Here is a 16,421-nt window from a genome sequence, read left to right as displayed (position 1 = left end):
GGTTATGGGTTAAAAAATTTAGCTTGGCCCCACAGGATGTTATAAAACTCAAAATGGCCCTTGATAGTAAAAAGGTTTCCCACCCCTGCCCTCGACCAACAGGCCAAAATAAAGTGTCAATGTTTGAGATGGTTGCATGAGATGTGTGGAGGAAAGCAGGTTCGTGTTACTTTTGCTTTCTTCAGAAAATCTCTCTGGCTATACTGATTTTGCTCTGTTCAACCAGGGCTATAATTAAATTGTCTTTGTATGTGAGACAAATTCCATAGCAAGGTCTTTTTTGTTGTTGATGTATCAACTTTATAGTCAGGGAGCATATGTAACCTACTTTGCAAAATTTGCCAAGTCTGGTTTCTCAGTATTAATCCTTTATTTACATCCCAAACAAATTATTTTTACTTGTTGTAATGTCAGCAATCACCATTTTCACCAAAAAAGGAAATGCTAAATATCACATGTAAAAACGTAAAAAAACCCCACCATATATCCGTATCACTTAAGTCCATTATAAAATCTGTATTTTTTTTAAATTACCCATTATCTAACTTTATGTGAATAGAAATCATATGTTTACATGATATTATCAAGTTAAGTTTAAAATGAGACATTTAAGTACATAGAGAACATACCACAAAAAAAATCAACTCGATGGGTTTACCATTTTTTCTTAGGTATGGCGCTCCACTGGGAGCTCCGCTATTATGGATATAATAATTGCATATTAATGATGTAATACTTTTATACCAATTTCCTACATGTGGTTTCAGGGATCTTTTTATGCACAAGGTTCCGCTGCATGATTAACTATGAAACAGCAGCCTACAAACATTATAAGAAGTCCAGATTTATGAATTTATATCTGAACTTGTATATTATTACCAAAAACAAAACTTGGTAAATTTTGCAAAATAGCCTCCAAATACCACCTGACTATGTGCATTGATGGAGACTTGAGGGCAAAGTGCTTTGCAGAAATTGCACACCAAAGACACCTTCAGGTCCTCAGTCTCATCCACAGTGATCTCACTGATCTCCAAACTGTCCATATGAGGCCATTCTCACCAGCAGAAAGTGGTCTTCAGGTGATGAGAAATCATGAGCAGCACTTGCTCACCTTCTGGTGTCAGTGTTCTCAATATCCACTCTTTTATCTGGATCATCTTTCCACCTTCAAAATATCCCTGACAGGCCCCAGTGAGGATTGAACTCATAACCCCTGGTTTACTAGACCAGCATTTCTCAACCTTTTTTCAGTCACGGCACCCTTCAGAAGTATGCAAATTCTCAAGGCACCCCCATATAAAATATACGCAGCCACGCTGACCCCGGCAGTGACGTTGTGACATGGGAAAGGGGACCATGAGACAGATTTTGGTAATGCATGAGACGGCGATGATCTGCATTAGTGTAACTATCATTTTTTGGAATTTTAATTAATTGTATTTATTTCAATGTTAGAATATATAATTTTTTGATGGCACCCCTAATGAAGCCAGACGGCACCCCAGTTGAGAAAGGCTGTACTAGACCAGTGCTCTCACCACTGAGCTATGGAGCCCCTGTGCTGACCCTCAAAATGGCCAACAGAACCTACTGGAACATCACTCACAACTTTAGTTCCTAACTGCAGTTAGCTTCTGTTTACTATTTGCCTCACAAAAAAAGGACACACATTTTAAATAATGCAGTGTGTCAATCGTAGAGTGGGCTGTGGACTGTACATTCTGGCTACTTTCTCAAGTATTTTTCAAATTTTTACATAAATAGATTTTGACTTAGTTTCTAAGAGCAATGTTTGTTTCCGGAGCATATATCCAAAACTATTCATGATATGGATTTGAAACTTGGTATACATATTAACAAGGTGATGTAGATGTGCCTTTTCATACTAAGAAATTTGAGAAATTTTAATTTTTCATGTTTCCATGGAAACAATTTCAGACTTAGTTTCTCAGGTTAGTCTGAGGGGGAGCTTTTGTTTCCGGAGCAGAACTTGAAAATCATGAGTGGTATGGTCTTGAAAGCAAGTGTCTGATTACCTGAGTAGTTTGCCATGATCGTATAGTGGTTAGTACTCTGCGTTGTGGCTGCAGCAACCCTTGTTCGAATCCGGGTCATGGCAAAAGAAAAAAGCTACCTGAACAGGTCTAATTTTGGGTTTACTGTCATTAGTCATTTGCACTGTTAGAGTTGATTTGTTTTTATTTATTTGTCTTCCGTTCAATACTGACACTTTTGCACAGTTTTTATCTTCATTTATCACAATTCTTGATTTTAGCACTATTAATGCACAGTCACATGTAAAAAGCGCATATATAGGTTTTTTTATTGTTACATTTTTATCTGTATATTGTAAAGTCAGCTTGTTCTTTTTTTAATTCTATTTTATGTTGCACAGTGTGTCTTTTTCTCTTCACATGTTTGATAACTTGCTGCTGCAACAAAACAAATTCCCAGCTTGGGAGCTATCTATCTATCTTAGTGATTACACAGCCTGATAATTACAATTCATTTTTTTTATACCCCCACTCCAAAGAAGTGGGGATATACTGGGTTACCTCTGTCCATCCGTCTGTCTCTCCGTCCATCCAAAACACCCTTTTTCTCAGCAACCACAAATCATAGCCACTTAGTACCAAACTTCAGCTTGGGGTTCTATACCGTGTATACCGTTTTCAGGTCTGTCCCACATCGACTTCCTGTTTACCAAATGAATGTATTTACGAAACATATAGGGTGGATTCACAAAATTTTCAAAACACTGAAATCACAACTGCTTGCAGGGGCTTCAAAGTTTGGGAGAATAGCAGGGTACAAATAATTTACAGCAGGGTGCAAAATCGTAAAATGTCTGCCAGTGGCAGACATAATGCACGCAAAGCGTGCAGGGGGGATTTCAAAGGGGGGTGCGCCCCCCCCTTGGGCACGGAAAATTTTATGAAATGCACTGAGAAATGGTGGCCTCTGGTAACTTTTAACAGTGAAAATAAAGGGTAATCAATACCATTTGGAAACATGAAATATGAAACCATACCTCAGTCATTTTATCAAATTTCAGAAATATTTGCAAACAAACACATAAAAAGTAGTCCAATTGAAATCCACATATGGATGATATAATAATTTTAAGTCTGATGTGCACTTTGACTAAGCTAAGGTGACAAGTTTCTCCAGATTCTCTAATACTATTGAAGAATATGGTGAAATCTTGAATACAGATGACGAACTATATATATATATGAGAGAGAGATAGATGCAAGTACGAATTTTTCATGGGGCGGGATGGTTTGGAACAGGTCATCTAAAATTGGGATAACATTTACCCGGGACGGGTATTTGAGGCGGGTCGTCTAGCTTAAGCTTGATTAGCGTTGTTACGCACGCAGTTTATTTTTTTGAGCAGCTGTCAAACGCAGAGTCAACTTTACGATCTGCGATTATAATGTCTTAAGCAAGGCTGAGAAACAGTGGACTAAGACGTATTTATTTTTCTATATCAACACAATGACAGAATAAATTTGTGCTCAAAACGTACTTACCTTTCCCTCTAGACCTTTTTAGCCATGCATCCAGCATGGAGCCGCTTGCAACTCTCTTCGTCGCCATTTGTGAGTCACATGATGGTATGAACCATTCACAGTCCATGGAACACTAAGCCAATCAGAGTACGGCTTACATATGGCACAAGGGGCAGTAATGGCTGCACTCATGTCGAGGATGTAAACAAAGTTGACGCAGCAACGGACATACATGACATAGTGGATGTAATTTACGTTCACAACTTATTTTGCCGTCAGAAATATTTAATATTAAATTTTGTGACTCGACTGACAATAGCCGGTGGCATAACAAGCCACAGACGGCGATTTGCCGCTGGTGACTGGCTAATTTTGAGACCGCTGTGCTTGATATTTGGTACCGAACTTCAGCTTGGGGTTCTATACTGTGTATACTGTTTTCAGGTCTGTCGCACATCGACTATCTGTTTACCGACTGAATGTATTTATGAAATATATACGGTGGATTTAGACGCCATTTCAAGAAGCAAAATGCTATTTCAAAATGACAGTTTACCAGGATGCTATTTGAAATACCTGGGGAGAACACTGCTCTTTACTTACTTGTCAGGGGTAATTATTTGTTGAAGTCAACATTCATAATAAGCGTCATATTCCTTCAATTGCTTGTATTCTGATATAAGCGAGAGCGAGGGGATACGTAAGTGAGCAGTAGCTCACAGTTGATATTGTTTTGTAATTCATTTATTCAAATCATCATAAATATGTATCATGATTTATCATTGCAATATATCATTACATGCTGAGTAAATATTATCATAAATAATGTTATACATGCAAACATTCGTATAAAAGCACACCCATTTGATCTATATAGGCCTTTAAAAGCGGGTGACTGGGAATATCATGTGCTGGATATTGGATATACACGTGTGGAGTGTAACGAGAGAAGAGCAGGGCTCACCGACTCCACAGCCACACTGTGGGCGAGCCTCTCATCGATCTCCTTCAGCTTGTCAGCAAACAGCTGTCTGTCCTCTGTGGCGATGATGGCCTCTACAGGTGTGCCCAAAACCTTCACACCGTACTGCTGCAGTACGCCAATCTGAAACAGCACCACTCCTACCACAGGGTATCGTAGGTCGTAAGTTTAAGTATCCAGAAGTAGAGCTGCAGCTACAATCATTGACACCTTAATGATCTTTTGGCCATTGTAAAAGTAGAAGAGACTTTCAATACGTAAATTGTGCATGAATAGTCACTCAAACTTCCACTGAAAAAAAAAAAAAGTTGATTCCCGATTACTTAGCGTGTCAGATGATGTGACACCATTCCATAGTTATTGACACCATTCCACAATTATTGACATCGAGATGAGAATTATTTTTTTTTAATGGTATGTGGAATTAAGTTCGCAAAACAGTTTTTATTTAATTTTTTCAAATAGACTTGTCTCATCTCATCTCAAGCTGCTTTATTCTGTTCTACAGGGTCGCAGGCAAGCTGCCCCAGAAATTTTGGGCCCCATGAAAGATTAGAATTTTGGGCCCCCCAACTTTGCCCACCCTTGTCACAATTGCACTATTGTCATTATTTGACTTTTGATAGCCCATGGACCTTGAGTTTGTGATGAACTCCATACTCAGTAGCCTTATAAATGTTACCCATAAAAGACAGGAAACATCTTATTATAAATTTATTTCAAAGTGACACAGAGTGACATTTCAATTTGATCAATTACGTACGTATTTCTTCATATGTTGTAACCTCTATCCCTCTTTTATGTGTGCTGCGCTTTCTCCAGCTCCTCAATTTGAAACCAATGGTTTAGAACGTGTGAACATTCCACACACATAACCATGTCAAACACTTGACTGGTGTCCGTTATTAGCAACACTTTAATCTAGCAAACTGTATATGGCGCTCGCTCATTAAAAACTTCAATCCTAAAGCATTTATGGGTTGTATTGCTGCTTACCTCCTTCTCCAAAGGGGGGTTCAGTGGTTTGGTAGGGCGGAGGTCCCCCTGAGGCTGAATCTGTGCATATTTAGGGCACCCCATTAGTTATGAAACTGGTTATTAGCACTAGTTATTAGCACCAGCATAATGTAATATTTCATCTTGTTTATCACACAAGTCAGTTCAGTTATTAAAATGGAAAAAATGTCACTGTACAAACTGTAAAAGTGTTCTCTTGATAGGCTAATCCAAACACGTTCATACTGTTCATTTACCATTCGCTGATATTTTGAACATGTGAGCGATAGCTACCTTTCTTTGGGAAAAACTTAGTGACCAGTTGCCTGCCTCTCCGGTCCCTCTCAGCTTTCAGCTGCCTTTCTTTACGTTTTTGACAGCCACGCTTCATATTTAGCGATCATAGACTGTACGCACTCCACTGCTGGCTGGCTGGCTGCTGCACCGCGACACAGCAGCAAGTAGCATTGCACTGATCAGCACACAGATTTAACGCATCGCGCTTCTACCAGAACTGGACCGTACCATTTCGCAAAAGGGGGAGGGTTAAATGACAATATGTTGAAGAACTCAAGAATTAGACAACCTTGTTCAATTAGCTCATTTTACCAGATGGAATATTGCATTGTTGTTATTTCAAAAGTCTTATTAAAATCATATTATCAGCCCCTTAAAGGGCCCCATGGCAGTGCTGGGCCTTGTTCTAACCTTTCCCCCCCTGGCGGCGCCCATGCATCTGTGAAAACAGCCACTATTTGGATTAAACCCACAACCTTGGCACTGTTTGTAACAATTACCTAATCAACTAACTCCACACTACTTTTCTGCTGATATGCTCCTCTGATGAGCTGTGAAGGTTAGCTTTCAACCTTCTTTGGATTGTGGGGGAAACCAGAGCATCCAGAGGACACCCACGCAGACACAGGGAGAACATGCAAACTCCACACAGAAAGGCCCTCGCGAACCCGGAGCCTTCTTGCTGTGAGGCGACCATGCTAACCACTACACCACCGTGCCACCCAAAAGGGCAGGCACCCGACAAGGGTGGGATTTGAACCCACGCATGCAGAGCACAATGGATTAGCAGTCCATCGCCTTAACCTCTCGGCCACCTCGCCTGTGTGTGTGTGCGTGTGTGCGTTTATTTATTTTGTATGATGCAATGATCATTGGTGTGTTAGTAACTCTGTCAAAGTCAAAACTCAGACTCATTAAAATATTTGTTGGAACATTATTGCTGTATATTTATATAATAAGCCTGTTATGAGAACTACATAGAGCAACAGGGGGCAGCCAAGATGGCATCAGTGTAATACAGTATGTGATTTGTGGAGCTCCGCAACATGAAGACAAAACCTAATTTGCTGAATTGCTAAATATGCTTAAGGGCTGATTAGAATGAACCTAATTGATAAACTAAATAGCTACTACATGGACCTCGCTCAGAAACAACTTTTTAATCCTTGTTTTCTTTCATTATGCCCCCGTTATGTCTACACGGACCATAAATGTCCACAGGACTGAAGTAAATTGACCTAGGTAGCAAGTCAACTGTTCTACAGAATGTTCTGTAAATAGATTTTGTACTTCAAACTCCATGACCAGCATGAATTTTACAGACTGTGCAACTTAAGGACAAACAGGAAAGTGCATTGACTGTAACAAAACATTGTAAATAGTTGGCTAACATAACAATAGCAGTTGAATAAATAGATGAGTGGATCTTTAGATCTTGCAATTACTGGTATTTACCAAGGATATTACCAAAGTGCTAACTCTCAGAGCAAAGTGTGGCAAATATAAAAATGCACATTGAAAACATCAAAAGTGAACGGATTCTGTGACTGTGTGTGTGTGTGTGTTTGTGTGAGTCACGAAGGCAACCAAACCCAGAAAAACACCACGGTGACTGGAGCCCTCAGTTTCGTCTTTGCCTCGTAGAGCTAACTCGAACACTCCACAAAATTTCACGCATTGGATGAGCCGGTTTAATATGTGCCTGTTCTTGCTCACCTCATCATTGTGGCGGTGAACTGCTAGCCTGTAGCCCTCATCCAGTTGTGTAGCGATGTTCACTCTCCCATAAGCCGAACATTTCACGCAGCTGCCCATGTGAATCTTTGATGACTCATGTTTTTTTATTTTCTCCGACAAATGATGCATGTCCGAAACTCCAGTGACCGTCCAAGCAGTGTTGTCTGTGGAGCCACCTCCAGGGTGGAAAAGTAAGCAGGGGGAGCAGAAAACTGCTGAGGCTTCCTCGCAGCCAGCTCGCCAGGATTTGCGCTGGGACCATGTTGAAGTAAAACCTCAAGTATATGATTCCCCCCCTTGTCGAAATTTGTTTTATGTTTAGATTTGGTCGAGGGGGGTCCAGCTTGTTTTGTTGCCAATTAAGCTCGATTTGATTGCTGACTAAATGGAACTTCTTTTAAGGACCGCACTGAATTGCTTCCCGCATCCATCTCACCTCAGAAACTGAGCAGATCGAATGCAACTTTGCCGCGCTTCGCAGTGACGTAAGCACGTTAGGGCAAGACCCCCCCCCCCCCCCCCCCCCCCCCCCCCCCCCGGAACCCATAGAGATAGCATTGAAGTGTCAGTCAGGAGAAAAAAAATATATTAACATGGGACTCTATCAGTGAACTCTTGGGCGATTTTCAACGTGACTGAAATCGCCCCAAAAGGGGCGGTACACTAGAAGCAAGACCACCCTGATTGGACAATGATACCCAGAGACAGATTAAAACAGCCTCAAGCAGCGCTGGTGAAAGTTTGTTTTAAAAAAAGAAAAAAAAAATTTTTTTTTTGTTTTGGCAGTGCGTCGCCCAATCGCCCTTATGCACCAGCCGCCCTTGGTTGGTAAGCATACTTGCTATTTTTTCAGGTTATCCATCAATATGGAAACAGAGGAAGATAGCTGCGCTGTAATGCATTTCTATGCCAGAGAGTCTCTGAGTGAAAAGTTTGAACCAGATGGTTTACAAGACGGAATGGAACAGTGTTTGGTGCCACTACCAGAAACCCTGAAACCATGACCAGCCAAAAAGTCGAAGACACGTGCCAGTGACGAGGATCATAAAGAGGCTGTGCCCATCTTGCTTTTGCTAAAAATAATGGAAAGAATTGAAAAGATGCAAGAAGAATCTCTCAAAGGGCTGCAGTCACTTGAGGCAATGGTTAAAGATAATACAAATTCCATTAAAAGTGTCACCGACGTCCTTGATTCTATGGGGAAACAGGTAGAAGACGTGAAAAATAAAGTCGTTGCCTTACAAAGTAAAGTCCACATCTTAGAAAAAGAGAACAGTGTCCTCAGAAACAATGCAGCAACCTGGATGCCTAAAGAAAATGGAATCTACGAGTGTCTGGCATTCCGGAGCAAGCAGGTGAGAATGTGAAGAATATCATCGTTGACATTTTCAAACACATTTCCCTGGACATCGTGGACCAGCTGGCTTACTCAGTGGACATTGCTCACAGATTAGGTCCCTGCTCTGCAGAGGTGTGCTCCAGCTGTTGCATCATAGTTCAATTCCTGTCATGAGCACACAGGGACATTGGCAGTGGCATTTCCAAAACCCCAGGGCTGTCCTGAGATCACTGAAATATGCACAACTCACAGCAAACCCAAGGAAGTGTGCAATTTGGTGGGTGGAAGTACAGTATCTGGGCTTTCACTTGGGTCATGGGCAGGTGCGTCCCTAAATTGATAAGAATGCAGCGATTGTGGCCTGCCCAAGACTCAAGACCAAAAAGGGGTGAGGCAGTTCCTGGGGCTGGCTGGCTATTACAGGAGGTTTTTCCTAATTTTTTGGACTTTACCAGCCTGTTGACTGAGCTCACTAAAAAGGGAGCACTAGAGCTCATCTAGTGAACAGAGCAACTGTGCAACGGAGGACGGAGCCATGCAAACGGGCTTTTTCACAGTTTGAAATATTGTTTCTCCAAGACCCTCGGTGTAAACATAAATACACAAACCAAACAAGCATTAATTAAAAAAAAGCACACCCATACAATACCACACAAGCAGAAATAGCGCAAATTGTATTAGTGCAAATGGTAATAGTAACAGTGCAAAATGGCTAAGGATATGGGAGTATCTGCAATATGCAAATCATGATCCATTTACAGGATGAGTACTTTTACTAACTTAGAAATAAAATATTATTAGAAGAACATTATCATCAGAGGGTCTACCATTGGCAATTTATAATAGTCATAATTGACATTAACATTGACTGTAGGCATATTAAAGTTTGGTCTTTAGTCACTGGATTTATCTAGATCTGTTACTATTAATAAGATTTAATTGACATGAAGTGTGGTGAGCAGAGGTGGAAAGAGTACTAAAATATTATACTCAAGTACAAGTACTGTTACTCTGATGAAATTTTACTTAAGTACAAGTAAAGTTACCAGACAAAAAATCTACTCAAGTAAAAGTAAAAAGTAGATCATTTAAAATGTACTTTGAGTAAAAGTAAAATGTTACTTTTAACAATGGGTGTTTTCTGCCGCCATTGTGTTGTGCAAAAATGAAAAAAAAGAGGAAACAAGGATATATGTACATCTCAACCCAGATGTTTTATTTAAAGGAAGTATATCAAATTGAATGCTTAGGATAATGCTGCATTAAAACTGAGACAAACAAAAAAGGTCAATACACACAGTCATGTCGTTTACATCGCCCTGACCACACACAAAGCATTGTACACGAAATATGAAAGTGAAATGTTGCACCAAAATCTCGTAGCTTGCCTGTGTGCACTGTGTGTTATTGAACAATTCAATTCAAACATTATTTATTTTGCTTAGTATTCCTTTCTGGCCTGTTGGATGTAGAATGGTAGGAGGACTGATCACATCAGGTTGGCGAGCTAACTTGCTTGCATGATTAGTCAACCAAATAACAGACTAGTTACCGTTATGTTACAGTACCAACAGGTTGCTACTTCAACATTAGCAATGCCATCCACTATTTTTGGAATATAACCAGCCTATTGTCGGTTTTACTATGGAAAGGAAACATTATGATCAGGGCACAGATATGTTTTTTGAACTGGGGGGGACAAAAAACTGGGGGGGGACAAAAAACTGGAGGGGACAAAGCTGCCAGCAAACCAACCCCAACCCCGATATGCCTGTCAAACTTGTTGTGGGTAACCATAGCAACCAAGCTCGAGCTTGCAACCTGTGCAGTCTGCGCAGCTCAACCAACCGAATATCATTCTTTGCTTTGTTTTATGTGAGTCATTGCAACTATGTATACACTGCTGTGCACCTCAATAAACCAAATGGTAATTAGTCTTTTGATTTTTCCGTGAGGTTTGCCTTATGCAAAGAAAGACAGCATAGAAGTTTTTTCCTCCCTATAAGTGGGGGGGACCGAACGAGGTGAATTTAAATCTGGGTTGGACGAATCCCACCCGTCCCATCCTGTATCTGCGCCCGTGATTATGATGCCAATGACAATACTTACCTCAACATGCTTGCGCAGATTAGACATCGAATTTTTGTATGCCGCAATGGTTGTCTTCTTGGGCACACAATCTGCATTGCATAATGAAACTGTCACCCCTTTTCTCTACGAAGCTGAAGTGATCACGTATGTAGGGCCAGGGGTGCACTTCATTACTGGAAGAAATTGCGTTTTCTGCAGGGTCGTCCACCACAGGTTCCTCGGTCTCCTCCATGTCCGCAGGGGCGCTTTATCAACACCTGTGGCCCAGGGGCTAGGCCCCTCATAGGCTACCTGTCAACCCTACCCTTACCATTGGCCAGGAAAACACTCTTATTTTATTTGCAATACGTGTCAAGCATTTACAGTGTAAGTGCGTAATTAGCCTAGAAGCCTACGATAGGTTATGTTTGGCTCAGTGTAGCTGCACAAGGCCCACGCTCACATCGCTCAACACATCCGACCACAGAGGGAGAGAAGAATGCGCGCATTATCGTTACAGAGCCGGTTCTGATTATTACCACGGACAGGACAGTGATACTGCGTAACTTTCACACAGGGGCGTGGCCAGAGATAACCACACAAGCGCGCGTGCACTAATGTAGACCTATGTGTTGTGAACATAAAACACACACACCTACAGACAAGTCCTTTTAAAAAATAAAATACATAAAATTAGCTCGGCGGCATGAAAACAAACATTCACTGCAAGACAAGGTGCCCTAGAATCGCCATCAGTTTTTAATATCTATATGGACTTTGTTGTCAGGATTGCACAGCATGAGATATCAAAACTGTACCCAGATACAGGCTTCAAGTTCAGATATTGCATTCCAAATGAGGTATCCACAAGAGAAATGCGTACGAAAGCACGAGCATCAGGAGAGGGTTGCATAACAGAGATTCTATACGCAGATGATCAGGCCATACTCGCTGGATCCATCGAGGAGCTTCAGAATATTCTTCAGTTGTATGATAAGACCTACACCCGCTTTGGTTTACAAATATCATATGTCAAAACAGAAACAATGGCTTTTAACGTCAATGAGGATATCAAATGTAAACCAAGTATCATTTCCCTTGGCGGCACTAATATTAAAAACGTCTGCACCTTTAAATATCTTGGTTATAATGTCAGCAACTGTGATGAATCCTCACACTTCCTGCATGCTAGGATAAGTGCTGCATTCATGAAATGGAATGAACTGAAACATGTTCTAACCGACCACCGAATACTATTAAAAACCCGTATAAAGTTCCTAGTGGCATGCATTCGATCTCGTCTCCTGTACAGCACACAGGCATGGCAACTATCATCCAGTGAAATTCACAAAATTGAGGTAGTGTGGCACGGCTTCCTAAGGAAAATGATTAAAGGTGGATATAAACGAAAGAATGCCCCTGACCAAAAGAATACTACAAATGAAGATATAGACTGGAGCTACAAGATGTCCAATGCTGACCTCCGGAAACTGACAGGAACCCAGGATATAAAACTATCCTGCTATGTACAACAACTAAAATATATTGCTCACGTTTGCCGGATGGGCAATAACCAAGTGCAAAAGCAGCTCCTGTTTGACAAAAATGGTTACAAATGGATGAAATGGGAAAATCTGCTGGGCATAGACACCCAACAGATAAGACGTATGATGATGGACAAATCAAACTTTGAGCAACTGCTGCAACTGCTACAGCAGAAGCACCCCTAGAGAGTTTAAATTTTGGCAGGGGAACATGATGATGATGATGAAGGTACTTGGCTCGGCGGCCACATGAAACGTAAACACCATGGACAGCGGCCAAACTCATAACTCTACAGACCGAAATACACGAAACCAAGTCCTACTAGGGTCTATTTTACCGATCTATGTTCAAGCATCATGCAAGTCTTCCTTCTCCTTGAATAAGACTGTGCATTCAACTGCCTTTTTGACATGACTGCATCGAAATACCACTTGCAACAATATTTCACGCACTCCATCAAGAAAAAAGTTAAACATGATGAACACGGGCATACTGTTTTGAGCATACGATTTTTTAAAAAGAAACTAGCTACATCAAAGTCCTTCAATAAACCCATCCTTTAGCGCAAATGAGCTTAACCTAGTTCAAAGCATGACGCTAGCAGTAGCTGCATAAGGCAAAATCATGTGGGCCTTTCGTCAACAACAAGCCATGGTGGGCAAACATTAATAATCAAGTGTTCTTATCTTAAAACGCTGTCTTGACCACAGAACTTCTCAAGTATTTCACTTAAATCCACACGGGTTAACAGCACACCCAACACAGCTAGCGAGAAATGTGGATCTGTGCTAGCTTTGTATTGCTATTCCCCTCCGTATGCTTACTCTGTCTGCTGCCCGAACTGTGAAAATTATAGGCTACAATCTTTTCATCAATTTCTTCAGTAGATGCCGTTTTAGACATTTTATTATCCCCATTGAAATATGCTATTATACTAACAGGATTATAACTCAAATCACACGACACGTATTCAAATCACAACTGATTTATTTTACTGTTGGACAGATCATAGCATATCTAGCCTAGCTGCACATAGCCTAGCTGCTGGTAGGCTGATAACTGATAAGTAGCTGATATTCTGAACAGATTGGTGATCCTTGCCTTAAAAAAGTCTGTGACTTTAGGCAACGATTCTATCATTACCTGCATCTCTCTCTTTTTTTCCTTTTATGCGCCCCGCTAACATGTGAACGCTTCATCTTTCAAAGCCTCTAAATTTGTGTCTCAGTAGTCTGCAGTCTTTGGCGCGCTTTTGTGCGTGACGTTACATTTTGTTACATTTTATTCTGGTACAGTTGTGGGTGTTCGTTTCGCGAACCACATCCACCATGTCTCTTACAGCAGGCTACTGTGCGCTCATTTATTTCTAACCTTATTTCTATCCGTACATTAATGTAGGCCCACGATTCCGACAGTTTATTATTTTATTAATATTACAAGGCCCCTGATTGGCTGTGGCCCAGGGGATTGAGCCCCCCGAAGCCCCCCCCCTTAAAGCGCTGGTGCATGTCTGCCATCGTCTGTGTGAGACTCGCGCGCACGACAACTGTCCTTCCTGTGATTCATTTCCAGAACGCATTTCCCCTTCTCCGTTTTAGCCTTTTTTAAATTTTTTATTTATTTATTTTTTTACTCAGTAACGGTTGTGATGTAAAATGTACTAAAGTACACTACTTAAAAGAAAACATACTTAAGTAAAAGTAAAAGTACACTCTTTAAAATTACTTGAAAAAGTATAAGTACACAAAAAAGCTACTCAAGTACAGTAACGCGAGTAATGTAATTCGTTACTTTCCACCTCTGCTTTCCAGTTACTGAGCTATATATTTAATAAACTCCACAAAGATCAACATACACTTGCATTTGTTGTCCTACCTTAACCTGACCATAGTTTTAATTGATATCACTGTTTAAAGATCGTGATGGCCAAATGAGACTTCGAAGCGCGTATCAAGAATAAGGGGGCAGATGAAGCTCCGCTTTGAGGCTTTGTATCGTTGAGCAGAAAACCACATGACCCATGATAAACAAGGCCTCAGTTGTGATTCACTAAAAGGTTCATTACTCAGACTCTCATTCAGCAGACTTCACTAGCGACCTACTGCTAAGAGAAATGTACAGCATGTTTAATTTCTACCTCACGTCAATGTTCTGCCACTTTACATTATTATTTGCAGGTACAGTAATTTGCACAATGTTCCATTTTAAAATAACTTATGTCATCAGATTTTTTTTTTTTGCTTGTTTGTTTTACTTATTTACCTGGATGTTATTTGGTGTTGACCCTCTGTCTCTCTCTTACACACACACACACACACACACACACACTTTGTCTCTTTCTATGGATTTATGGTCAGTATAATTTTGTCTGCACAATAAAAAGGTGTACATAAACATAAAGGGAGTAAGCTTTGTGTTCAGTGCTTGTGTGATGGGACTGTGAGTGCTACTGCAGCCGTGCAGTGCACAGAGTAACTTTTAGGGGAACCTTTATTGATTCTTGTTGAGGAACAATTTTTTTTCACTGTGTTTGGATTGAGGCGATTCCTTTTCTTAGAAATTCCATCCCCAGCTTCACGTGGTTCCCTCACGTGGTTTTCTTCCGAACGAGCCATGCCTCGAGGCGGGGTGTCATCTGCCACGCCCCCTTATACTTGGCACGCGCTTCGGAGCCTCGGCTTCAGACGGCCATCACTATCAACCAATAATTGCTGATTATTATCTGTCTGTATTTTGCCACAGCATTAAATCATAATGTATTTTGTGTGTGTGAGCAGTTTAAGGACAGTTCCCCCATTTCCCCCTGATGAAGCGATCAGCCAGGATGTGCTTCTATCTGACACTTAAAGACATTGATTTGAATTAAAAAGTCTGCAAAGGGAAAAAGTCTGCCCCTCCTAGAACTGCCACCTTATTGTGGTGGAGGGGTTTGTGTGCTTGAATGATCCTAGGAGCTATGTTGTCGGGGGCATTATGCCCCTGTTAGGGTTTCCCAAGGCAGACAGGTCCTAGGTGACAGGCCAGACCAAGAGCAGTTCACCAAAAAACCCCTATGGAGAAAAAATCCAGGACCGTGACGTCGCCCGGTAGGACGCAGCCGGGGCCCCACCCTGGAGCCAGGCCCGGGGTTGGGGCTCGTATGCGAGCGCTTGGTGGTCGGGCCTTTGCCCATGGGGCCCGGCCGGGCTCAGCCCGAAGAGGCGACGTGGGCCCGACCTCCTGTGGGTTCACCACCCACAGAGGTAGCAGTAGGGGTTTGGTGCAGTGTGGATTGGGTGGCAGTCGAAGGCAGGGGCCTCGACGACCTGACCCCCGGACACAGCGGCTGGCTGTTGGGACATGGAATGTCACTTCGCTGGGGGGGAAGGAGCCTGAGCTTGTGCGGGAGGTTGAGAGGTACCGGCTAGAGATAGTCGGGCTCACCTCCACGCACAGCTTGGGCTCTGGAACCCAGCTCCTCGAGAGGGGCTGGACTTTCCACTTCTCTGGAGTCGCCCATGGTGAGCGGCGGCGGGCTGGTGTGGGCTTCCTTATAGCTCCCCAGCTCAGCCGCCATGTGTTGGAGTTTACCCCAGTGAACGAGAGGGTCGCCTCTCTGCGCCTTCGGATTGGGGAGAGGGCTCTTGCTGTTGTTTGTGCCTACGGGCCAAATAGCAGTATAGAGTATCCGGCCTTCTTGGAGTCCCTGGGAGAGGTACTGAGGGGTGCTCAGACTGGGGACTCCATTGTGCTACTGGGGGACTTCAATGCTCACGTGGGCGATGACAGTGACACCTGGAGGGGCGTGGTTGGGAGGAACGGCCTCCCCGATCTGAACCCGAGTGGTGTTTTGTTATTGGACTTCTGTGCTAGTCACAGTTTGTCCATAACGAACACCATGTTCGAGCATAGGGGTGTCCATAAGTGCACGTGGCACCAGGACACCTTAGGTCGGAGG

General features: G+C 42.1%; 2 non-coding genes across 2 annotated transcripts; both read right to left on the bottom strand.

The window, feature by feature from the left end:
- Nucleotides 1–1,186: 1,186 nt before the first annotated feature.
- trnat-agu (transfer RNA threonine (anticodon AGU)) lies at nt 1,187–1,558 on the bottom strand. The gene is made up of 2 exons: nt 1,522–1,558; nt 1,187–1,222 (listed from the first exon to the last, which is right to left on the bottom strand). It is a non-coding gene; the product is annotated as a tRNA-Thr (tRNA).
- Nucleotides 1,559–6,532: 4,974 nt separating this feature from the next.
- Nucleotides 6,533–6,614, bottom strand: trnas-gcu (transfer RNA serine (anticodon GCU)). The gene has a single exon. It is a non-coding gene; the product is annotated as a tRNA-Ser (tRNA).
- Between the last annotated feature and the right edge of the window lie 9,807 nt (nt 6,615–16,421).

Source organism: Neoarius graeffei, chromosome 19 (genome assembly GCF_027579695.1).
Source record: "Neoarius graeffei isolate fNeoGra1 chromosome 19, fNeoGra1.pri, whole genome shotgun sequence".
In the NCBI taxonomy this organism is placed as follows: Eukaryota; Metazoa; Chordata; class Actinopteri; order Siluriformes; family Ariidae; genus Neoarius; species Neoarius graeffei.
This window is presented reverse-complemented; position numbering and strand designations above follow the sequence as displayed.